Source organism: Papilio polytes, unplaced genomic scaffold (genome assembly GCF_000836215.1).
Source record: "Papilio polytes unplaced genomic scaffold, Ppol_1.0 DF823923.1, whole genome shotgun sequence".
Lineage (NCBI taxonomy): Eukaryota > Metazoa > Arthropoda > Insecta > Lepidoptera > Papilionidae > Papilio > Papilio polytes.
The window spans coordinates 2,887,032-2,912,749 of record NW_013525281.1 but is presented as its reverse complement, the minus strand read 5'-3'; the positions used below and the strand labels follow the sequence as shown (position 1 = coordinate 2,912,749).

Below are 25,718 nucleotides of genomic sequence, written 5' to 3'. Positions count from 1 at the left end.
GAAGTGCAGTAGCGTGCCGCGCGTCGTGGGTAACGGTCGTGTCTTCTCTCTTACCAGATTGTTCGTGAACAAAGTGACGCTGTGTGAATGGCCTCAGTATCCAAATTTTGTGTAGTGACATAGTGCTTGGCTTTAATATAAACTGTGACATTTTGCTGATTTCATCGCACAATCTCAAGGTAAGAGATATTTGATAACGATACGCGACTTCGCTGGAAGATTTTTTTTTGCCTTGACATTGTTGCAAATGATGACTTTTTTTTCTTATTTGAATTGTGTCTGTTAAGAAAATGTTTTAATTAATTAATTTAGTATCCATCAGTGATTTAAATTGTGATTCAAGTTTCGAAATAAATTTCGTTTAATTGTGTTGTAAAATGTATGGCAAACATTAAGTTTATGGCGGTTGTAATATGTAAGGTCGGCTTATTGATTCGCAACCCTTATAAAATCCATCTATTGTAAAGTGCCCCATTTCATATATTTCGAGGGAGGCGTTGCTCTGGGGTTGATTCGAGGTATGGACCGTCAATCTCATAAAAGTTATTTGAAGATTTTCTGTTCAGAAATACTTACTCGCATAGATTATTCAAACATTTTTTCTTCTGTTTTTTTTTTCTTTTAGAATAACGTTTTAATATTTTATTTCATGGTACAGTAATACGTCTTGTCTTAGTCTATTTCTAGAAATATGAGCGTAGTTTTTACAATTATAATTAAAGCTTTGAATATTTCCGAACCTAACTCCAAAAGTTTAAAGGTACGTCTTAACTATACTGTAGTCTTTTTCTCGTACAACTAAATATAAATCTTTTTCCTCTACCTACTCCTCTTCTAAGAAATCGTTATCTTCACGATAAGAAATGTGGTTCCGGGATCAAATACGGCAAAATGCGTTTACGGACAAAAATATATTATACTTGAAGAAACTTCGCCCTCTTACATTTATTATTTGTATTGCTTATTGTCCAAATGTTGGTTTTAGAAATTGCCTTATCCGGAAGTGGATTTCTTAATGCTTTTGTGGATAATTGATTTATCAATAAACGGTTTAATATTCACTAAACGATTATGAGGAACATCGCTATAAACGTTTAGCCTATCTTATTGGAAGCTATAACCAAACCGTTACATGTTACGGCCACTTTAATATTCACATCAGCTAGTAGCACTAAACTATCCGAATTGCGAAACGACTTGGACTTCGATTCGATTCAATTTTCTCTATAAGAGATATCTTAGCTTTACAATTATATTGCTATCTCAGTCTTTATAGTAGAATAAGAAGGATGATAGATGTTTTGTTCAAGTGTCTCAGCGTAGAAAACTACGGTTAGTTGAAACTCGAATTGTGGAATATCCCTTTGTACCTCTAACCTCAAACTTAATCTAGTTACAAATGATATATTGTTCTAAATTCTCTGATTAAAGAAATTATTGCATCTCCATTAATAATATAATTTAATAACTTAACCTATTGGTTGCAATTACGTATAATTTGTTAATTATATCCCATCTACAACCTCATATTATGTAATTACGAGCATAAATTACATTGAACGCTTTCGTATTAAGTTTAGGATATACTGGGCTTGAATGTTACACTTTCTTTTGTATATAACGCCAATAGCCTAATGGTTTCGGGTACGGACTACCGATCTTGCGGTCGAGGGTTAGAATCCCTTACGACTATTGCCGTGAACCATATCCTAGCACAAGCCTTGAGCTTAGTTGGAATGGTTAAAAGAAATAATAGTAATTTAACAAAATACAACTAATATTTTCTATATATACATATAAAAATAGTAGTCAAAAATTACTTAAAACGTCAATTCTAGTCATTTAAAGCGATTGTTCTAAAATAATTTTCTACGCTAACTTGTATAAGTGCAGATGTGACATGAAATAAATTCGATTCAGGATGTCGCGATTAAAAGGCGGAACATTACAAATCCGCTTGACTTAATAATAACTCGATTTAAATTTTAATGTGCAAGAAAAAATAAATCGCTTAGGCAGTTCTGACTTCCTGGAAGCGAATAAAAATTCACAAAAACTTCATGCTCCTACCCTAAAAAAACTAATGCAATCGATTCCTGGTAGCAATCTCGACTTTAATACTTTGGAACAAGGTGTGTTTTAGCTAATTATAATACAATCATGCGTTCTTTGCGGTAATGTAGGCGGTGGACAGTCGCCGGCGCAACGTCGCGCCTCCAATGAGCGGAAATGCAAATTTATATGAGCACCATCTACGACAAACGATGAATTGACAATACCCGTGGGATAGCGGTCCTGTGCTTTTTGATGTCATGATTGTCGTTAATAGATAGGTACAATCACGTACATACTCCTAAATACTAAATTATTTTTAATTCAAACAAGATATTATTCTTAATATAAATTTGCGCTACGCTTCTAATCACAGGTCAATCTTTGTTAATTATATAAAAGTTAGATGTTAGTTAGACGTACAGCCCTACAGTAAATGTATTGATATCAGGCTTAGAAATCCGTGTTACCATGACGACGGGTGCAAGGAACGCAGCGACGTCACGCACCGTCGCTTCCGACGCACTGTGCCGAGTCCGTTCTGTTCGCATTGAACCTGTAATCACATACGTTTTATGATCGCCTGGTACGTGGATATCGTTGAGTTGCGAAATTATTGAACACCTAAATTTCCTTTAGGAGAAAAAGAAGGAAAAATGCTCATTTAAAACTGAGTTGTATGGTTATAGTGCATATTAATGAACAATTAATCTTTGAAGTAAAGAACGAGTAACAATATAGATGACATTGCTAATAATAGTATGCTAATTAGATAACAGAGGTCTGTAAGTTCAACTTCAAAGACATCGCGACACGAATTTACAGTAGTACTTTAATTAATACGTATTATTAATGGTCTAGTTTTTAGTTAGAAGTAAATTAAGACTGTATTTGTACCGATAAGTCGTCGCTGAAACCCAATTTGTGTCGCATTTCTACTTAAAAATTATGTTTTAAAAATAATTTTAACTGTAACGGTCAAAATAATTGTCCCTCAGATTTAAATGTGAGCACACAGGACTGCATGTTAAAAGGGTATTTGCTTTGTATAGCGTTTGATATAAGCACTTAAATTTATTTTATAAATAAAGCATAGAATAGGATTAAGAGGTAAAGGAAAACCAGTTCGAAGCGTCCAAAGCAGATTAAACGGACGCGTTTGAACTCCCCATGGTATACACGATGTTAATTTAATTTCATATCAAGATTATAATCGAAATGTTGTAAATTACTAACTGGTACTTGCTTTTGAATATGGCGATTGAGTTTAATAAAACAGACTAAACCATTTTAAAACGATACTGGCAAAGTCTTGTTTGTGACCAGTTCGTCATGCATTCCTTTTCTAGGTAGGCCTTGTAAAAATTCTGTTTCTTGGGTTACTACACATATTGACAGCTTCAGAGAATAATTTCAACCATTCTATTTAGTTTCAATATTTGAGTAGTATCTGCCCCAGATAGAATTCGACCCCACAGAAAGGTACGTTATCTTAATTCAACACAGCCCCTCTAAACGGGGGACCAGTATTACCGGGAACAAGTCCCGAATCTCTTTGAGCATGTCCCGATTAAGTAACAAAGTTTCCCGTATATTTTATATCGCAAGGGTAATCTCTATCACCCTACAATTTCAGGTTAAGAATTATTTGTTTATTTTTCTTAAAATTTCGATATTCGGAATTGTATCTAACGGTAACAGATGATTTAAAAAAAAAAGTGTATCGTGGGAAAAACATAAAATATAATGTAAATTTAAAGAGTGATGATGTGCAATCCAAAGAAAATGGATATTTACTTTTAGAAGCTTTGAAAATGACCTGACAGCTATACAGTTTTATCTAAATATCAGAATTCACATTAACCGGAAAATTGTTGAAAAACTTTTATCACCCAATAGACTACTAGTAAAACTCTACGAAAAAAACTCATCACGAAGTAAAACTTTTGAAAGCGACTTTTCAAACTCCCAACATTGGGGCTTGTTCACGTTTTTCTTTCCAATGCATAAATAAATAGGCTAACTTTAATCGAATCCTTTTGGCAGCATTCTCGGATTAGATTGACAAGGCATGAAATCAATAGCGGCAAGGCTGGGGCTCACGCATCCCGCTCTATCGATTGTTCTTTCCTGTCTTCTGTTTTATTTCAAAGGCCTTTGTTTATTCATGACCGAAGAGTTCACTGATCGAATCGCGCTTTGCTTCGCTAACTTGCTGTCTGTGGTTTTTGTTAACGGCGTTAATAAAAGTAATTGGTGTTTAAGAATATTTTGTAAGCGAGTGGTGAATTTTTCAACGTGACAAAATCTTTAAAGCAAGATATTCATTTTGTGTTTACTAAAATATGCATAGCAATTAGTACATATCTAAGCCACTATTAAGTAACACCATACTATTAAATAAAACAAAATAATGTATTTAAAACTACTGATTTATTATGAGGATGAGCAGACCATGTGTGAAATTATATCGTTGAGTAAGTAGTAGATTTTATGAGTCATTGCCTATATTTGGTTTTGAAGAGAAAGAAAGTTGCTCCCTTCACTGCGATGACATGGGTTTTTATTTAGCAGCGGAGTGCGCGGGTGGTCGTACTGGCAACCACTGTACTGTGGCTTTCGTTGTGGTCAGACTAATCAATCAATATTGAGATCTATCACTATAAACATAGTAATGAAAATTAATAGAAGGATAGGTTTGTTTTATTGATTGTAATATGTATTCTTTATTTCTATACTAATGTTGTAACAGAAAAGATTTGTATTTTTGTATTTACTGTAATAACTCAAAAACTACTAGGCCGATTTTAAAAATTCTTTCACTGTTAGAAAGGTAATTTATCTGAGAGTAACATAGGCTTTTTTTAATTTCATACGGGTGTAGTCGCGAGCAACAGCTTGTATTAAATAAAATGAAATGAATGCCTATTTTCAACTTATTGATTAATTTAAGTGATTGTAATAAGACGTAGATATTTCCATTGGTTTCGATAGAAACGCACCGTTGGCAGTAATTAATTGATTTGTTAGCGGCGCTATTAAACTGATTGGGCGCCGGTAGTTAACAAATAATCTTAATTGCCTATCGAAATTCTTTTACTGCTTGTTCGTATTTCTGGTATAGTTTGTAGCTGTTGTATTTTAATTTGTTATCTGTAATTTAAATAGCTAAGACCGAATGCTTGATCAATTTCGTCACGATTAAAAATATCTCATATCACTCTTTTATTTCTAAAGTAATCTTCGATCGTTCTAGAGTTTTTAGAAAGAAACGCTAGTCCGATACCGAGTCACCACAACGATGCGTAAACATTCTAATAATCGGTGATAAGTGTACAATGTAAAGAAACGGGAAAATATTTCTATGACGGATTCAGTAATATTTATTATTAAAATTATAAATGCGACAGTTTTGATAGATGGATGGATGTTTGTTAGAGTTTGGAGCCTAAACTGCTAATCGGATCTCGATGAAATATACCATAGATGTAGAGAATAGTCTGGAAGAACAAGAGTCTACTTACTTTTGTCTTTTTTAATTCCACGCGGACGGAGTCACGGGCTAAAGTTAGTATTCTCTGTTTGATGAATAATTAACATTTGGAATGCAATTACTCGATACCAACTTTGTCTAACGATTACACTGTACGTCGCGTCGTCAACAAAACTAGTGGTAGTCGAGTTGCAGTAACGGCACTAAGCGAATTAATTCCAACGCGGCACAACTTCGTAATTACCGAGTTACTAAGTAATATGAGATTGTGGAGGATGTTACAGTCGCCCGCGGCGCTTTGGAACACACGACGTACGTCTCGTGTTTAATACTGACGCAGCCTTTTATTAAATCCAACTAGACCCGATGTCTCTAAACTTTATTATCTACATACATCAGTTGCTTTTATTAATCTATACATATAATAAAATTGGTGTGTCTGTTTGTAACGTCAAAAGAAAAATTCCAGATTTCGGGGAGATGATGTATTTGCGTTGCTGATAACGAAAATCGCTTTTAAAAAATGTCTGTCTGTCTGTACGTCCGCAAGCCGCGTTTATTCCGGGCATATTATAGGCTACTTTTTTTTTATTCCGCCCTGTCAAAATGGCGACCGGACCGCTAACTCTGGAACGGATGGACCGATTTGGTCGGGACTTTGACTGAAAGATAGCTGTTAGAAGGTAGATGTACGTGGGAATATGATAGATGACTCTTTTTTTTAAAAAAAAATCCGCGTTCTGTAGTTTGCGGGCGACAGCTCGTGCTTAATAATATGTTATTTCTGTAACTATGCATTGTGTAATTACATATTGCGAGTTCGTAGATTACACAAGAGAACGAGATCTATGTAACAAACAAGAGGATGTTCTATTTCTACAAATATCTTACAAATCATAGATATTTCAAACGTATATTTGTCGGCATTCATACCAACATTGTAAAATTACATTTGAAATAGCAGCAATATCAGAAATGTACGTAACATCTGCAATACATTTCAGAATAGTATTCGAAATAGTAAGACGTTGCGAGCTTCGTCGGCATGTGATAGCACTTCTATACAGAATCCATCAAATAAATATCCTCTCCGTAGCGGACACTTTGAAGATTGACCCAGTTTGTTGTTTGTCATAACATGATAACACTGAGATTGGTCGTCCAGTATATAAAAATAGTAAGAAAATAAATAATACGCTCCAGTGAGAGATAAATTAACGTTATTTTTATTAAATAATAAAACACAAATTCAAAGAGATAATGGTGACACAAAATGAATAAGTACAATCTCAACAAGAGTACGAAATTCAGAATTTATATGCTTCCTATCGTCTTGAGTCGAAACAATCTCAGTAAAATTACTATTTTTCTTCAATAATTACTATAAATCTTGTACAATAAACAACCGCGTTGTTTACTATTGTAAAAGTCTCGGCTAGAAAATCTATATTCCGTCACGCAAGAGTAGAGACTATGTCCATACCGTGTGAATATCACAATAGTTTTTATCTTTACGATAATGAAAACTTGCAGGCGATATTAACGTCTATTTATTATCATCACAAAACCAGTTTCAATGCAATTAAATACATCCTACACAAGTGTACTTTAAAATCCCAACTCTATAAAACACATCATACGAAATCCTGTCATAAACACAGACGTATTTGCTTACTTTATCAACACTTTTCATAATTAATGCCGTATTGTGTATATTCAGTGGGCTGAATCTCACGTGTCCAGGAGTCAATGCACCACGGTACAGTCGCGGAAATCCGCAGTGTACCACTTCAGGAAAAAATGTCTTGTTTATTGCAACGAGACAAACTCCGTCTCTTTCTACAAATTACTAATTAAACAAATAGCCGTGTGTCACTAACCGATTTTTTTTTCGTACAGATACATTTGTATGCTGCGTTGTTTTGGTTTATGTTTCGCGTCTCGTATCAAAATGTTCAAACGATTGTAGCTTTTAAGGTGGAACACAGCGAGTTTTCCCAACTGTACAGTGAGAGTGAAACTGTGTGGGTTGGGCACCCGTGGACCGCCATGTTTAACCATAATCCGTACCATCAACATTCAAGACTAACGATCGCTCGGAGCGCAAGCTAAACATTTCGCTTTTATGATTAGTTTTACGAAGATTAACATAACATTTTTACGATCGTAAGATGAATAGGTTCCTTGCGTATTCTTGGTTGATCTGGATATCATATTAAAAATGTTTTTAATAACGATCTAAAACTCGTGCTGAGTTAAAAAAATTATGATTGTTATATTAGACTTTCTACTTCTTGATAAGTGTTTACTATTCGATAAAAAAGATGTAATCGAAGCAACAGCAACTGGAATTAAATCGAGAATCGTGCTCTCACTTAACAAGTACCAATGTCTGACGTTATGGGCGTGTCTCAATTGTTTTTATCTAATTTCATGATGACTGATTCTCAGCTGATTCAAGTATTGAAACACTTTAATTGTACATAGAGTAACCAACAAATGTGAACGTTGCTAGTTACGTTTATAGGTCATTTTCACGCTAGTTGAAACTAGTACTGGCCATAATTAGTGCATGAAATTTTCGTTTAACCTTTGTTAGTTTAATGAACTCAATGAACGTATTTGATATGCACTTTCGTAACGCCTCTTAATCTACCAACACCTGCTTTCTTTACATACCTTTATGCCCTTAAGTGTGGTGAAACTCCGGCATTCATATCACGGTAACTCATCTTCTTCCCTCCTAAAATTAAAGAAATTTAAGCTCTCTAGTCCTAGAGATAAGGTATCAAGTTCGTTGTTCAAAGTTCTGTGATAGTAGGCTAAACATGTTTAATTAACATTTAGTTTGTTTACTCATTAAGTTCACATAACAATAAAAGTGTAGGGAGAAATCCATTTAAAGTATGTTTGTACATTTCTCCATACGTTTTGTTTTAAAAAATAACTATGATTTCTAATAATATCAGAAGTAATCAATCTATATTCCAGGTATTTAGTTGTAATAACTTTTTCCCATTAAACGTTATTTTATTTCATGTTACGTTGCCTTCCAATCTATACTTTAAAATTTGTTTGAAGAAAGATTTGTTTTTTCGTATGTATTCAAATAACTCAAAAACTACTGGGCCGATTTAAAAAATTCTTTCGCCATTAAAAAGCTACGTTATCAGTGAGTAACATAAGCTAATCTTTTGGTAATTTTTTTATTTTGACTCGGGCGAAGTCGCAAGCAACAGCTTTTATAAATAAATAATTATTTTTGGTACTTCTCTTAAACACATCTGGAAGTTCTATTAATAGCTATACTCGTAATGTAAACATTTCGTGGAGTGAAGATAATTTTTATACCTAGTATAGAGTTTAGTTTAAAAGATTATTAAATTGTTTTTACAACACTTAAGTGATCACGTGATCGAGTTTAAAAAAGTGATAAATTAGAAACAAAGTATCAGTTTAATAATGATCGTTGCATGTGCGTAAATGTTGTTTTTTATACGTGGATCGAAATTGAAATACACACGACATTCAAGAACAATTCGATCATGGAACTGCATATTTTTATTATAGTTTGTCAAGCGAGTAATCAGCCAACTGGGTTCGTGAAAATGCGAAGCGAAAACTGCCCTTAAACATTCGCATATGTAGATGAGTTGTCTATCTTTAATTGATAGAGGAGGAGACGCGTAGAACAAGGATTTCCCTTTGCAACGTTTCCCCTCCGCCATCCAAATCCAATTTCATTTCCCACCATTTACTATTAAGAAAAGGGGAGAATGGAGAAGAAGAGTAAAGTTAGGTATAATTTTTATAATTCTTTTTAATACTATAGGTGCGAATTTAATAACCCATCTCATAGCAATATTGTGTACTGCTGTCTAGTTTTTTTTTTCGCTTCGTACATTTGTAATTTAGTCTAGTAAAGAGGCTAATTACCTTGCAATTACAGAGCTCGAGACCAACATTAATTCTAGTAAAAGGTTTTTATTTTTCTTGCGTTGTTGGAGCTTAGCACTTTTACTTCATGATTTTTTTATGAATGCTTTAAAAAATTTTTGATTATGTGTATTTTTCATCGTTTTACTCTTTTATTTTCATATAGTTTATATTACGTGTTAAAATGAAGTTATTTTATGATATGAAATGTATCTTTACAACTATTTATTTAGAAATTGGCACATACTATATTATTAATATGTTTCCTTTAAAGGCATTTAGTTTGTTGAAGTTACCGCTCAGTCGATCGCTAATTCGGGAAGCTTTGAGTCCGGCCCGATTCGGCGCTGCTCAAATCCGTTAGACAAAGTTTCATCCCAAGTGCTGTTCTATAAATACTTTGAAGTTAACGTGTTTCGTAAGCTTTAGATGGAGATTAAATTGAAGCTTTTTAAATATATCAGATACGTTTTTATTTTACAGTTGTAGTAATTTATCAATCTAATGAAGATTTACTTTTACTAGCATGTTCTTGTCACGTATAAATAATATAAAATACATATAAGAATTCGTATACTTCCCAAAAGCGGCTATCGAAGCGCTCTACAACGAAAGAAGTTATTGCAATCTGAATTATTAAAAAGTTATGAACTTTAACCTGCCTGTACAATTGTAGGTAAGAAATTTATTGGCCGTCGTGAATGTTCTAGAATATGCTTATTATAATGATATTGTATTAAAGTAAATAACATATCCATTGACCTTTAATATGCGTGCCGCCGCTCCGTCGACGCTGGTTTATCGGTCACTCGTCGCGGGAATCGCAACCCGACCCTGTCCTTTCAATGTTTATGCTTATCGCTGCTAATAATACCTTATTTAGCTAATTATATACTTAGACGATTAATAACTACAATCAATGAACAGTTTCTCGCTCATGTATCATAATCTACAAGACTCTTTTTAATTAATACACGAAGTTGCAGTAACATTGCACTCAAAGCCTTCGTTAGCTATACTGTATGATAAAGATTTGTATTTTTGTATGTATTGAAATAACTCAAAAACTACTGGACCGATTTCAAAAGTTCTTTCACTATTAAAAAGCTACTTTATCAGTGAGTAACATAGGCTATATTTTTTTTTCACGACGACGTAGTCGCGAGCAACAGCTATAATTAATGATTCTGTTGAAGATAGTATTAATGGCGTGTGTGAGAGTAGGCTGCCAGGACTTTTACAGGACCTCTCCCCCTTTTAGTCATGTTGTCGAAAAAAAAAAGACTTTCAGCACTTAAGGTTATGATGATAATTTAAAATGTCTGCTATATCAATTATGCAGCGCTGATAAGTGGGTCACTTTACTTTGGTAAGCTTGCCACGCTCGTGTTACCGGTTTATTCTTGTTACGTCAATCAAGCACCGTAACTTCTCGATTTCATGCAGATCGCTTACACTGTTTTTTCTTTTACGAATGTAAATTTTTTACACGTTAAAATATTGAAATTCTACAATCATTGTATTAAATACGCAATTTCTCACTTACAGAAGCAAAAATTAATATTATTTCAAGCTTGATTCTTGAGACTTCCATCCACAATAAGTTAAAATATAAAGTAGAGATTTTAATCTCTTTGCGAATGTTTAAGCATTGAATCACATATTTATACTGCAATATATTTTTAAATTTTACAGTTACAATTTGAACGGGTCCCTAGGTAAAATTTCATTTTTTACATGCAAGCGTGTACGGCTTGTGCGCGGTTTTAATTTAACACTTAATAAAAATTGCGCCTTTATGGAGATTGCACAAAGCGTCCCCTACTTTCGTAATATCGCTGTAATTTATAATGGCCCGGTTACTTTTTTAATATTGTGATATTATAACTAAGGAACGTAATATTCGTTGGGATCAGAAAACACGTGAGGAGCTTTCGTGGACACTTTCACCGATCACGGTGAGGATTTAAAAGATAAATTGAAGTATTTGTACCATATTTGGAAGTCATTTTGTAACAGAATTCAATTCGATTAAATTCTTGAGATACGTAACAGATATTTTTTTGGACCAAGGCCCTTCACACGTTGATGGTGACAATTGGTTAGCCCAGATGATGTCACATGCCGCTCGGAGCGACCATAGCATGCATATGTGGAAATATTGCGCTAATTTGCGCTAATTCGCTTTATGCAGTTACATTACGCACGAAAAAAGTATATTTAAATAATAAAATATGATGATTTCTGTTTGTAAATGTGTTCATTAGTACAATTATTGAATAAAATGAAAACGTCCCAGTAATGTAGTCAGGGAACTGCAAATGAAAAGAGGAATTTAATTATAGTAGTCCATTGGAACCACACCAAACATCCAATTTAGTTTGGGCTCAAAGCTAAACTCATTGGTTTCATTTGTTTTACAAATGAATCCCTTTAATCTTCTCCATCAACTCGTAAAAAGTAATTTGCAGTATAAACGTGCATTTGTAAATGTGGTCATGGTGCGCCAAATAAGTTTTATTACGAATCTTACTTCTTACTTCTTACTAATATTATAAATGCGAAAGTTTAGATGGATGGATGGATAGATGTTTGTTAGCGTTTGTAGCCTAAACGGCTGAACGGATCTCCATGAAATACGGCACAGGTTTAGAGCATAGTCTGGAAGAACACATAGGCTACCTTTTATCCCTAGAATAGTTACGGTTCCCGTGGATTCATTAATTTAGTTTTTTAATGTTTACTCGATCATTCTGCAACGGTTCAACATATCTTATTGAAATTTGGCACAGATATAAAACAAAGTCTGGAGTGGGATAAGCCTTTTTCCCGAGAAATGTCCGGTTCCCGAGGGATACGTAGCTTTTTGTAATTTATATGGTTTGTATGTTTTCTAAACCCACGCGGACGAAGTCGCGGGCAACAGCTAGTAGATCTATAAAACTGTCCAAGACCCAAACAAATAATATTTAATAGCACAATAATAAATCAATTATTCCAACTAGAATTGTGTAAAACTGTTTATGTCTAATTGTTTATCGCTAGGGGCTATCGACATTTATTAGCTTATTATAGTTGAGCGCTTGTAAAAGAATGGTTTACGCGACCACTGCCATAGTACCTAACATTCCCCCATTTTCAATTTGTACCAAATTGCCTCGTTAATTAATATCGGTAGCAGCTGCGATCGATTTACGACTCAATTAAAAGCAATTTGGTAAAACGCGCCTCGAGCTATCCCGAGATCCGTAGTTTGATGATAGACAGATAATTATGTCAGGATTTGAAAAACCCTCATTAACCATTTTAATTACTCTCGAGGAATTTAATTGGGATAAGGTTTTCTTTTGACACAATCATTTATACTTTTTGCTGATCAATTGTTTTTAAACCTGTTTTTCAACATTTTTATCTTGCATCTATAAAATAGAATTACAATTTTCCGACAGTAGGAATCCACGGTTATAACAGGTTAATAATCCGTGTATCCCAGCACTTCAGTAAGAATGTTTTAACGATTCTAATAGACTAGTTGAAAGGTTTCACTTCATAGTAAAGGTGGCGAAACATCATACGTGATTGATATTAGATATTGCAACTGACAACTTGGTACGAGATGTACGTCCCGGAGGACATCATCGTCATCATCACGAGGTGCCACAAACAGTTGAAGATCAAAAGTAAAGGCGATATAATTAAGTCTTGAATTTTATTAAAGTTTAAATACTTGATTATTTTTCCTGTTGCTAAAATAATTTTTTTAAGTTACACTATTTACTATTCAGGCTTTTAGTTATGAAGAAGGTTCCATATTCTGCCAGGTATACGAAAAATAAATTCTGGAAGCACCTTATCTTAACACCCAGCGCAAGGAGCCACGTTCTCGGGTATAATGGTACATTTAAATCACACATAAATTTTACTTCTTATTTCATGCTTATCTTCTCTCGCACAAGTTGCGCAACTTAACGGCGGTAGGCGCTCTTATTGGTCCATATTTCCTCGCAATTTCCAGCCATTCGTTAAAACTAAATGCTCCAATATCCTGCCGCTGTAAATTCAAGTAAAGTTTTACTACAAGACCTATTTTTGTCTCATGAGACTATGCTTTCCGTCTAAACTAGAGTTTAATTCTGTGGTACTTGCGGATTTTAACTAAATCAAGTCTTCCGTAAAAAAAAAATATGTTGTCTCTCACTTTCTTATTGTAAAAATTAAGATAACAATACATTTAATACAAGTTTCAGAAGTGAAAAACCATAGTAATATGAAATTACTATAAGAAATCATTTAAATCAAGAAGAAATATGAACTTGCCAATGTTTATTCTAGCTCATCGAGTCCGTTTGTTAGCGCATGATTCATTTGTTTGAATTGATGCAATGAGCTGGCATTCAGATAGCTAACGCAGGCCACACACGTTAGGCTTTGTAAGACGCTTTTGATTTAACATGAACAACTTACAGGCAAACCATACCGTGTTTGACAAAACTACGGTGTGAACTGTGAATTTGGTTGTGCCTATCGATTATGACTGCAAAGTTTAACACTAACGTCCAACAAAACCTAACGTGTGAGACCCACTTTAAATATTCAAATGGACTGTATGCTGAACACACTAGCATACAGTTCATTTAAATTTGTTATTGACGCATTAATGTGATTTGTTTATCTGGAATATTCTAATGTTTTGCGATGTTAATATTATTTTAGTCTTTCTCCATTAAGAGTCTTTTATGGATATTAAGGGAGACTCTTGATACTTCTTTATTACACTAAACTTAAGTAATCACTTAAAGACTAAGTAAGGCATGGACAATAACGACAATATTTTTAATTAGTGAAAGAGGAAAATGTCGGCATTAAGGGGCTGAAAACAAAAAGCCCAAGATAGACCGATATGGAGGAATTTACTGGACCAGGCCCAGGCCCACCCGCAGCTGTAGTGCCTCTGATGATGATAATGAAAAGAAAAAAATTGTTACATTTCCAGTCTTTTAACTATTAACTAAGAACATCTACCAGTTAGTGTAGTCGCAGTTATAACTTTAATGTTTGCAAAGCAGTGTAATTACTTACACCTAAAAGTGTAAAAACATTTTCGGCCCGAGTTCCGCTCGAATTCAAACCGACGGCGATTGCTAAAGTTTCGGAATGAATGAGATGGAAGCTTTTGAGCGAGCTTGCGGTCCGAAATAAGCGATGTAACCTTACTCTCCAATGTTTGTAAGTGTACTTGACTTATATGTTACAGCTTTAAAATTTAAATAATGTTTTTATAAAACAGTATTGTAAGACGACATGCTAAATATAATTACATTCAAGAAATGGCTAAAATGTATTTTGGGAATCATATTTTTTACCACTGAGTATTTTTTTTTTGTTTAAAAGTTTGATTAGTTATAAAAAGGATTAAATTTCTGATTACAGTGACTTACATTCCAATTTAATTATTCTGTAAAGATTTATAAAGAAAACAAAAGCCTTTAGTCCCACTTTTAAGCTGCTTAGTATTCCTTTAACATTTTACTCTAAATAATTGTAGCTCCCTCTCCGGGCGATGAGAAAATAAACAAAAGCTCTGATCCTACTCGCAAGCTCTTGAACGTCCGATTTATTTATACAAACCGATATCTTTAATTAAAACGTTGAATGTGCAAACTGTAGCTTCTTTAAAGCTAAGTAAAGATTAACCTTACTCAGAATTGATGATAAGTTAAGTAGTCCGTTAATGTAGTTTTCTCATATTTATTACTGCTTCTCTAAGAGCGAAATTAAATAGATCGATAAGACTGCGTATGAATGGAAGTAACATAATAATTCCGAACCAAGTAGTAATAGTACTAGTTTTTTTAATTATATCGCGGTGCTATCGACTAACCAACTCTTTTTGATTTATTAAAACTGCTAATTAACACCACTGTATTGGCAATCAATGCAAAAGCGACAGGCGGCAGCGAAAGAGCCACTTGAAACCACTTCAAATTCCAATTTGCGCACACGAATATCAAAAGGTTTTTTTCAATATTTGGACCTTTTTTTAATGTACCTCTGTATACACGAATCACATAATTATATGTTTACATTTGAATCATTGTCAAATAATTAAAAGTCATCAAACACTTAATTTTCAAACATCAATTTTAAAAGATTGAATGTAAACTTTCAATTATATTTTTCTACGCGATGTATGTATTTCTGTCGCTGTTTGGTTTACGATCTAAAGGTCGACAGTTCGAATCAATCAAATATAAATAAAAGTACAAATCAATCAAACTGAACGTTGTGTACCAGTTTGTTATTTTTAGCGGTTAAAATAACCATTAGTGATGTTATACATTATAACTATTAATGTTTTTATGTTAACAATTATTCGTAAACTGTAAATATTACTATTACTAATATTATTAATACGAAAGTTTAGATGGATGGATCTAACAAAGATTTTGAAGTTTAAACGGCTGAACGGATGTGGTTGAAATGTGGGATAGATGCAGAGCATAGTCTGGAAGAACACATCAGCTACTTGCTTTTTATTTTTCTTAAATCCGCGCGGACGGAGTTCCGGGTGAAAGCTGGTATATAACTAAAACATGAAATATATCGTTTCGATGTTGCTACAAGATTATGTAACTATGATAATCTGTATTAAAGATAAACAGCCCCTAAAATACATGTTATCGCTTGCTCAACATTAAATTACTGTGTGTACAAACGCAAGCCAAGCCGTTCTAAGATTAACGCGACCGCATTTAATTCGCGCGCCTTTGTTACCGGCCTACCTTCTACTCAATGCTCTGAAATAGAATTGTATGCGGCTCACAACTCGCCATTGTAGTCTTCAGTACTCGAGTTTCGCGTTCCCTGTCGTACAGTGAATTGGGTCACGGATTCAGGGTGAACAGAGGACCTAAAGAATGAGGGCAATCTCCTACGAAGATGCTTATTGGCCCTCTAAACGTGAACGCGGTATTCAAGTTTGCAAATTTTTTAGATGGCCCTTTATATCAGCCTAAAATATACAGCCTAATAACGGATTAATCTACTTCTGAAAACTAGATGTCTCAATGTTTTTTGGTTGATGAATGTTTTCTAGAACCGTTGCTTAGTGTAGAGTGTAGAGCTAAAACGTTTTAGTGTAATTAGTTGTTATTTTATGTAATACATTAAGAAGGGAGTGGATTCAGATATGACGGCTGATAGAAATGTATGGAAGTGCAGCACATACTGTCCACCCTTCGTAGCGACAAGGGCAAGTTGTTGTGGTTATTTTATGTAAAAAATTTAATATAAACTGTTTCAAAATATCAGTTTACTCTTTGACTTGAACTCTTCAGTGTCGAAATGTTTGCTTTCGAGTTTTTGATTATTTGCGTTCCCAGTTCGTGGGAGCACCGCAACTGGGTCACGGATGTAGGGTGGGTATAGTCGGGTGGATGTGCTACGCGGATATAAAGTTACCTATCAACTCTGACAACTTTTGATAGAGTTAATAAACTGCGTTCTGTTTCCACCGACTATTTTAAATTACTACAAGTAATTATAGAGCTACGTTTTTTATTTCTGATAGTTAATCTAGTAAGCATTTCATTTCGAAAACATTTATGAAAATACGTGTGATGTTTTAAAGTAATCTTTTATGTACAAAATAAATGTAAAATCAAACAAAAAGCCTTTTCATTCTGTTTTCATTGTTCTTTGATTACAGTTTTGACTTATAACAGAAACATTGGCTATTCTACAATCATTTCAATTAAACTTATTTAATGATGCTCTTTTATTGTTTTTTATAGCGATAATGGCTGTTTTCTTTTACAGTTGATATGCTTATTAAAATTAACTTTTGTTTTTTGCAGATCTTAATAGTTCCTGACAGACCGTCCGTCGCGACTAGACAAGTGAGTTTTGAATATTCTTTGTACACTGTCAACTATGAACACCATCTTTGCAGGTGTCCCACCTACTTTTAACTATTCGTTAGTGTTTTTAGTTAGATAACTTGACTATTACTCTATTGAAACTAAACCTAACACTAATAAGTCAGTAGGTAGTGATATAAAATAAATGGGAACTTAAGCAACCCAGCATAAATCTGTTAAATTCTCTATTAAATCTAAACCAGGATCATTTAATTAAATGATAAACCATTTTTCATTTATAGTTTAAAATATTTATTTCTATTTATATAGAAATAGAACAGTTGAGTTCACAATTTTCTGAGACTTGTCTAAAAATTGTCATAAAGTTGTACGGCGCGTGGCGCAGCGCCACGACGAAATTGTGACTATTGTCACGTTTGTTGTGCATTGCTTTTCAAATATACTTTAATAGTTGTAAACTGCTGAGTCTATTGTATTGTAGTGTTTATTATAAAGCTATTCGTTATTTGTTCTTTCTGAATAACGAGGCTGTTTTTTTCTAACAAGCTCTATAATGGGACAGGCTTTCCTTACAGATTGGTTAATCTAGGTTGGACTGTCTGTATATGATAAAATCGATTAATGTACCTACTTTATTTAAATAATTGAAAATTTGACTTCCAGGTATGAATTTGTCGGTTTGAGATTTACTATTTCTATTAGCTTTGGCCAAAGTAATTGTAACCATAAAAGGTTCTAAGGCAATATAAAATTATGCCAATTTTAAAACATAGAATGTAATTTTTAAACATAAACTCGATTTGTAGAGAATGAAAAGACAAAAGACGTCCTAAATTGTAAAGCCAGTAATTAATTTATTCAACTCCGTGACGTTGCTCGTGTATTGAAAACGTTCGGTACTGAGAAATAACGAGAAAGTTGTCTTTCAAAGCATTGAATAAATTTAACATAAATAAAGCGTGAAACATTTAATTTCGGCAAAGTTAATCAAAACAAAGTCTGCTTAATGAAAATTTGAATTTTCCCAGGGATTATCATAACACATTTAAAAGTATAATATTCAAATACACTAATATATTCACCTTTATAATAGTAAGTGACAGAATTGCGTCTTCGTTGATGAAATAAATTGGTATCCGCTTTGTAAACATACTTATAGATATCTCTGTCGTTATCTTTGGTATAAAAGAGACGAAAATATGTTTAGTGTAAGTGGAATTTCGCGGAAAACCGTCGGAATCCTTTTTACTTTTGCCTGCAACTTACATGTTGCAATTAACAAGTTTAAAACACTCGTCGGCAAACTCGCGTCCTCGCAGTCAAGGAGCAATCTTCTCCACACTTAGAGAATAAAGTTAAATCCAAGCTCGTACTGCCTTGCTTCGTCTGTAACTGAAATTTAAAAAGCATTTTAAACTAGCTGTTTCCGTTGGACTTCATCCGCATGAAATTATTAAAATTTTATTATATTGTTAACATTAGTGAAATTCTCAATTGCAGATGTCAATTACCGTTACCATAATAATCTTACTTCCTTAATGTTGATAGCTTGTTGTTTATGGTCCCTTTCCCACATGAAGGTTTTTTTTTTCAATTTAGTTAATTAAGCTTAATAGCGAGAAAATATATAGCCTAAAGCGTGTCGTAAATGCAATGCTTTTTATTAAAGAAAACATTGTTCAAAAATATGCTGCGATTGCTGACATCTTACTCCACGAAGTAGTGTATGTATAAGCTTTTTTAGATGAAGGTACTACGTGGAGTTTTAATCTTAGGCTGTGCACATCCCGATTATTGTTTAAAAAGAAAATAAAGGATGAAATAAGGATATGAATGTAAAATCTACAAGAAGCTTTAAATGTGACACGCTTCATCAAGCGCTTCATCAAATATCATCATATTGATTCATTATTTTAGTACTTCACAATCAAGTGAAGATTTTGATAAATTACAAACATATTTAAGACTAAATAATTAAAGAGCGTATAATAAAATGTTAGAAATAGGTCAAATAAATTTAACGGTATAACTGAAATCTAAATATTAATCCACATTTTGCATTTGTCTGAAGTTCAATGACCTCTACAGACTTGCAGATCTAAGTATGTTGGTGGTATAACTTTAAATAATGGTAGTAAAGATGACGGGATGTGATTTACGAGCCAGCATGCACCCTCCCGTCTAGACGGGGCACTAAACTCGGCCCTGGACACATTTTGTGCCACTGCTATTTCACATATTGCTTATTTCCTCGGGAAAAGAAAATACGAAGAAAAATAAAACTGAAGGAGGTATCTATAGAACGAGTTTTTCTGTTACTGGACACTTACGGTTATGTTTGTTTTATCAACAATCAAAAATTCACTATTTTAATATTAAAACATAAATCTATCCCACACCAAAGATAGATAAATCCACTTATAACAGAATATTCGGACAGACAAGAAGGTCTAGACTAAATCGGAAGTATGTATTGATTTGGTTTTATCTTCCGTGCATCCATTTATTTCGAAGCATAGATATTTTCGAACGATATCCAATATTTGCTGTACACTTTAATAATTAGTCTATTAAAGAATTATGTAATTTACAGTAACAATTACGTTCTGTAACCCGATATGTTTGATTTTAAAAATACTGCATAAATTATTACTGGTACTAAAACTGTAACAAAAATAGTACAGGCCTGCTTTCATTGTAACAGAAATAAATAGTTATTTGCAACAGCTCGCCTATGTACTGCAGTGCCAAGTATCGCCTGTCACAATAGGAGCATTGTTCTAAACGGTATTTTGTTCGCTTCCCATTGAAGCGAATGACACCACGGCTGCAACTCAGAGGGTGGGCAGGGATTTATATGGATACTTTTAAACCTTCTATTCCATTAAAATTATGAAATAACGAATCATGTAAAACTAAAAATGTAACTATGTTTATTGTTTATTGCACTCTACAAAACTATGTTTTTAGTTGGAAGTAATCGCTAGAGACAAAACTAATGCTAAATTAAAAGCGAAAATGTATTATTTACCAGTTTATTTTACTTTCAATTAAATTATGAATGTCATGTATTATAAAATGTGCTTGTATAATTACAAACATTGTTTTGAGTTATGTCATCATATTAATGAATCAAATAATGAACAGGGATATAGTTACATGAAATGTAATCAATAGTCAGCGCAATACTGACTCATGTCTGCACTAGCATACGTTACTTCAAGCATAAAAAACAATTTAGATACATTTTAGTTTTAATCTACCAATAAATTTGATGTCGAAAATCCTAAACCGTCTCTTATACAGTTTGTTGAATGAATGACGTTAAAGATATTTTTTCTACGCTGCTACAAGTGAATGACTAAAAATTGTCAATGGAATGAAAAGTGATAAAAGGACAACAAAAATCCATACTATCCGTATGTTGTACGAACAAAACGAAGTATAGAGGACCGAGACGAATAAATTCGCTCTCCCCCAAATGTCCGCCGAAACGCGTCTGCGGGGCGTAAATCACCGCCGCCTGCAATGTCCACGCAGCGCCATGCCATGTGGTGCAAACAATACGCTTTTTGCTTATCAATATTATTCAATTGTATAAATATAAATTTTCGCCGTAGATACTTGATTGTACACAGTATGTTATTTTATTGCTAGACGGCTAGACTCAGTATCGTTAAATTGATATAAGGAGTATAGACGGAGAAGAAATATACACTAAGCAAGCAAATAACTATAGTACGAACTCAAGGAAAAATTAACAGTAAATCTTAATTTTAATTCACAACAGTGAGTTGTAACGCAAGCCAAAAACAATAGACTTCGTCGGCTGTTTTGAAGTAAAGAAAGGAAACGTATATCCATAGGACTTACTAAACTTTATAGCACTGCAGCCCTGCCGTAATTAACTCTGGAAACCGCATTCAAAGAGCCTCTTGGGACCCGCAAACTTTAAACAAAGAAAGTACGGGTGCTTGAATACAGACCAACGCGCACGCACTCGCGACGCAAATGGAAACAATCTGCGAAATAACTTGAACTTAAAACTGTATAAAAATATTTACAGTACCTACTATAGATACTTGGCAATACTAGAGGGGAAGTAAGAAATACTTCAGTACTCTTTGACCCTAATGTTTATTAACTTAGATTTTCGAAGTTGGTAAGCATTTCATGTTTAAATTGCACGCTCTCCTTAAAAAATTGAAATATAGTACCCATTAGAGAAAAAAATAATATAAACAGCAAAGAACTAGAATATAAAGATTGTTATTAACATTATTCAACAATAAGAGGAAAATTTCACAAGGCGTGATTACTATACATTTAAATATAGCGTGTTAATAGTAAAAATATAGAGATTTCACTGCTTTACAAAAACTAACAGACTAATAGATGTCTTGTTTGTCGTAAGCAGAAAGTGGAACCACAGGTATTAGTGTCATACCGTATTGTGCTGACAGCAACATTTTATGCGGATAAACATTAATTGCTCGATAATTGTAAGTTTTTTGTAAAAGCATTCATTCATGTCATTGTTTAGCGTTTAGTACTCATATTTTATACAATGCTATATTAATGAAATATTGCTTTGGTTTATTTGAAATGGATCTGATAGATTTTTTTTTAAATATGTACACAAATGATATTGGTGTAAAGAGTTTTAAGTAGAAAGAAGTTAAGAATTTGCCAGTGGTAGAGCCCGCTTTAACATATTCGCACTAATGGGTCGGCTCGCCCTGTGCAACACCACGACCATACAAAAGACAGACGTGAAGTGGGAACAATTCCGCGTTTCGTCTGATGTGTGTAGTGCCGGAGGCCCATCTTTATTCCTTTTTCCTTTCCACCCATTTTCTTATAAGAGAAGTATGGGAAAGGAAAGAGTATTTGACGGTGGAGGAGACGCATAGGAAGGGGATACATTCTCTTAACGTGCGTCTCCTCCCTAGTCGATTAAAGGTAGGAAACGCATCTGCAATTGTATATGTCTATCAGCGGTCGCGTTGCCCTTTTAGCGGATTTAGGTGGCCGCTTGCTCGTTTGCCACCTCATGATATACAAAACAAAAGATAAATTATTTTTCATATCTGGTATAAACTATAATAATAATATTATAATTAAGTGTAATTAACGAATATGCATTACTTTTAAACCATTTTATCATATTGATTCATACGTTACGTGGTGTGCAAAATGATGGCCAGTTTTAGTTCAATGTATCCTTTGTTGGTCTTGTTTTAGTGTAATTTGCACTTACAAAATTTTCTTTTAGCACGTATAAAATTGTGCGGTTTTTGGCACGACCCCTCGTGTTTGCTTACGGCCTCAATTGCAACGCTTTAGTGGCCGGATTTAATGCCTATCGTATAGTTAGGGCAATCCATTACGTGAGCTATAATATGAATTTGTGTTAGTGTTGGCGACATTCGCAAACAACTAGAAAAGTCTCGTAACTCTGATATTTAATTAGGTTGATAGCCTGTTTAATGCTCTATTTTTTTGAAGTCATCGAATTTAGAATTAAATTTATGTTTAATACAAATAAGTTGACCTATTCATCGTAGTTGTTACCATTAAATTTTACCTTTCTCGATAATGTAAGTATTTTCAAATTAAAAGTAAGTAAATGCTGTTTTTACGCTTGTTACTTGCGCCGAGCTCCGTGCAGTATGCAATTTTTGTCGCGCCAACATATATTGTAATGCAATAAAACGGGCGCGTTAACAATGCCGCCAGTACACCGGGAACAAATTATTTTTATTCAATTTACTTTATTGAATTCCACACGTTACAATTAAGCACCAATACTATTTCTATAACTCAAAAAGTCGTCTATTTAAACGTTAGTACTTTTACTTTATGTCAAAACAAAAAACAATCACGTCTTTTATGTTTAATGGATGATATAAGTGACCCGAATCATGATTTAAAAATAACTAGCCGTTCCCGTGCGACTTCATCCGCGTAAAATTATGAAAATTTTATTTTATTGTTTTGCATGTGTCAAATTATCCATAGCAAATGTCAAAATGACATGACAATGACAAACAATGGCAATGGCAATCTTGCTTCCTTGATGTTGGCAGCAACTTATGGTCTCTTTCCCACATTACAGTTTTTGTCCAAAATATTTACCCCCTAAGTTTAATGGCGTGAAAATATATAGCCTAAAGCGTGATGTAAGTGTAGGGCTTTTTATAAAAAAAAGAACTATTCAAAAATATCCTGTAATTGCTGACATCTTAGGCAACAAAGAAGTGTGTGTTTACGCTTTATTATAATAGCATAGATTATTAGAATTAACTGTGACACATACATGCGTAGCAAACTTCTATAAATATTTATGCGTTTTGTTTGCCAACTTTATATTTAGTACTCACTAAACTCATTATTAGTACTCACTAAACTCATTATTTTAAAGGTCAACTGCATTGCATAAACAACCTACATGTTAACAATGAAACATCGTAGTTAATAACAATGTAACAAATAGTCTACATTTTACATCATTTAACTGTTTAATTGTTAAAGCTATTTCACTTAGCACAATGAGAATTATTAATTAACTCAAGTAACGGATATTAGTAAGTGGTAGTGTCATTGAACCCAGATTCATATAATGTGCACTGTACAAATTAACTTATAAGCCATGTTAATTTTATTAACATCGTATTGATAGTTCAGTGACTAAGCTTGTACAAAGTCCGTATTTACGCCGAAGCGGACAATCGATCCTAAGTCTGTGATAAAATTAGATTTATTAGATTACAAACAAATCGATTAAAAAGGCAACATAACCGAAAATAAGAATTGAAATTGATTATCGAATATTTTTGTTTTCTACACAATACGATCATTGGATTTTAGTTCTCAATCCCTTGCAATAATGTTCAAACTTGTGAACTTATGACCCGCACGCTAGCTAAAGACGTTTTACAATAATTGATTATGCTTTAATCTCTATTATAAGTCTAGTAGCCACAAAGTGAAGTGCTCTCTAAGTCGCTTGAGGATGTCTATTGTAGTGTAAACCCTAAGGCGATTGATACAGCGACTTGGTGTAATCCGATTACAGTAAATCCTTCTAAGTTAGTGCTATACATTCAGCAGTGAATTAAAGCTATTGTTATTACAATAAATCCTTCTTTAATATGATTTTTTGATAATAGAAGGAAAGCATGCATTGAGTTTGCGATACAAAGTTTAATAATGATAATCAGAATTGCTTACACAGATCCTTATTGCCTATATTTCTTCTCCTAGTGACGATTAAACTTTGAATGCTACAGTTAAATTATTTTCTATTGAATCTAACTAATTAAGCTAATATAGAAGGGAATGATTACATCAAATTCTCTTAACGAATTCGTCTAAATTTAATTTGGTGGTTGTAAACCGCCTCGGCGATTCTCCTCTGCGAATCGGTATAATTTTGTTCGCAATCCCGACGGACGTTCGCAATCCGGGGAATGCGACGCCGGTTCTGCGGTTATAGCTACGGCTTTCAAACCTTCATCCACCAAGTTTTTATCTTTGTTTTACACATCTCCTTTTGCTAATTTGTTTTTAGCGAATATTGTAATTGAGCTACTGTGGAAACTGTCGTAGTTTTTTAAATGAACAAAGTAATTGAAATACTTATGTACTTTTAATCCTATAGGAGGTTATAAATGCTGAATGATTGATCTCGTGCTAGTGTATCCGACCAAACATAAAAATCACGTTACTGTATGTGTATCTGAAGGTCAAACGTCCAATCGTCAGAAGTCCGTTTCTTTCGAATTTTACGTATCTGTTGGGTTATTAATGGGTATGTAGTCTTGTCTCGTTGCAATACAAAGTTAAAGAAACGACGTGAATCACCTTGTAGGCCCTTACCAGTTCAAGGAAAGTAAGCGCATCAACGTTTCATTCTGAATCATTCTCACAGCAGTCAACAGATATGTTGGTAAATAATTGTCAAGGGAAAAACATGTTTTCTGTAATGTATTTGACCTATTTTATGTTATTTATGTAAAAAATATTGTGCCAATGGTAGAAATATCATATGTACTTACAACCGTGACTTGTAAAGATCACTTTCACTTTGTCATAGAAGTACCTACGCTTTTTGTGTATGTTCTGCTGTCAAATGTGTTCAAATCACTTCAATTCGATAAAAAACAGTAAAAATATATTCAATTTGTAAAAGATGAAGGAAAATGTCAATTTACAAGTCAATCGAGTGGCATAACTTTTGTCGTGTGCCAAAGTTACGACTTGGCAGTTTTAAATTTGTTTTCTTAACTGGATTCTAACATTTAATAGTCGTTTTATAAACTGTCGGTCGTCGAGGTAACTTAATCGGACGGGAA

At 33.6% G+C, this 25,718-nt stretch overlaps 1 protein-coding gene across 1 annotated transcript in view; it reads left to right on the top strand.

Annotated features, from left to right (window-relative positions):
- Window positions 1-25,718, top strand: part of LOC106102089 (dystroglycan) — a 51,842-nt gene continuing 26,124 nt past the window's right edge. Inside the window, exons 1-2 of the mRNA XM_013281498.1 lie at window positions 1-179; window positions 17,338-17,379. The gene's annotated coding sequence lies outside the window, so the exon portion shown is untranslated. The remainder of the gene's footprint in view (window positions 180-17,337; window positions 17,380-25,718) is intronic.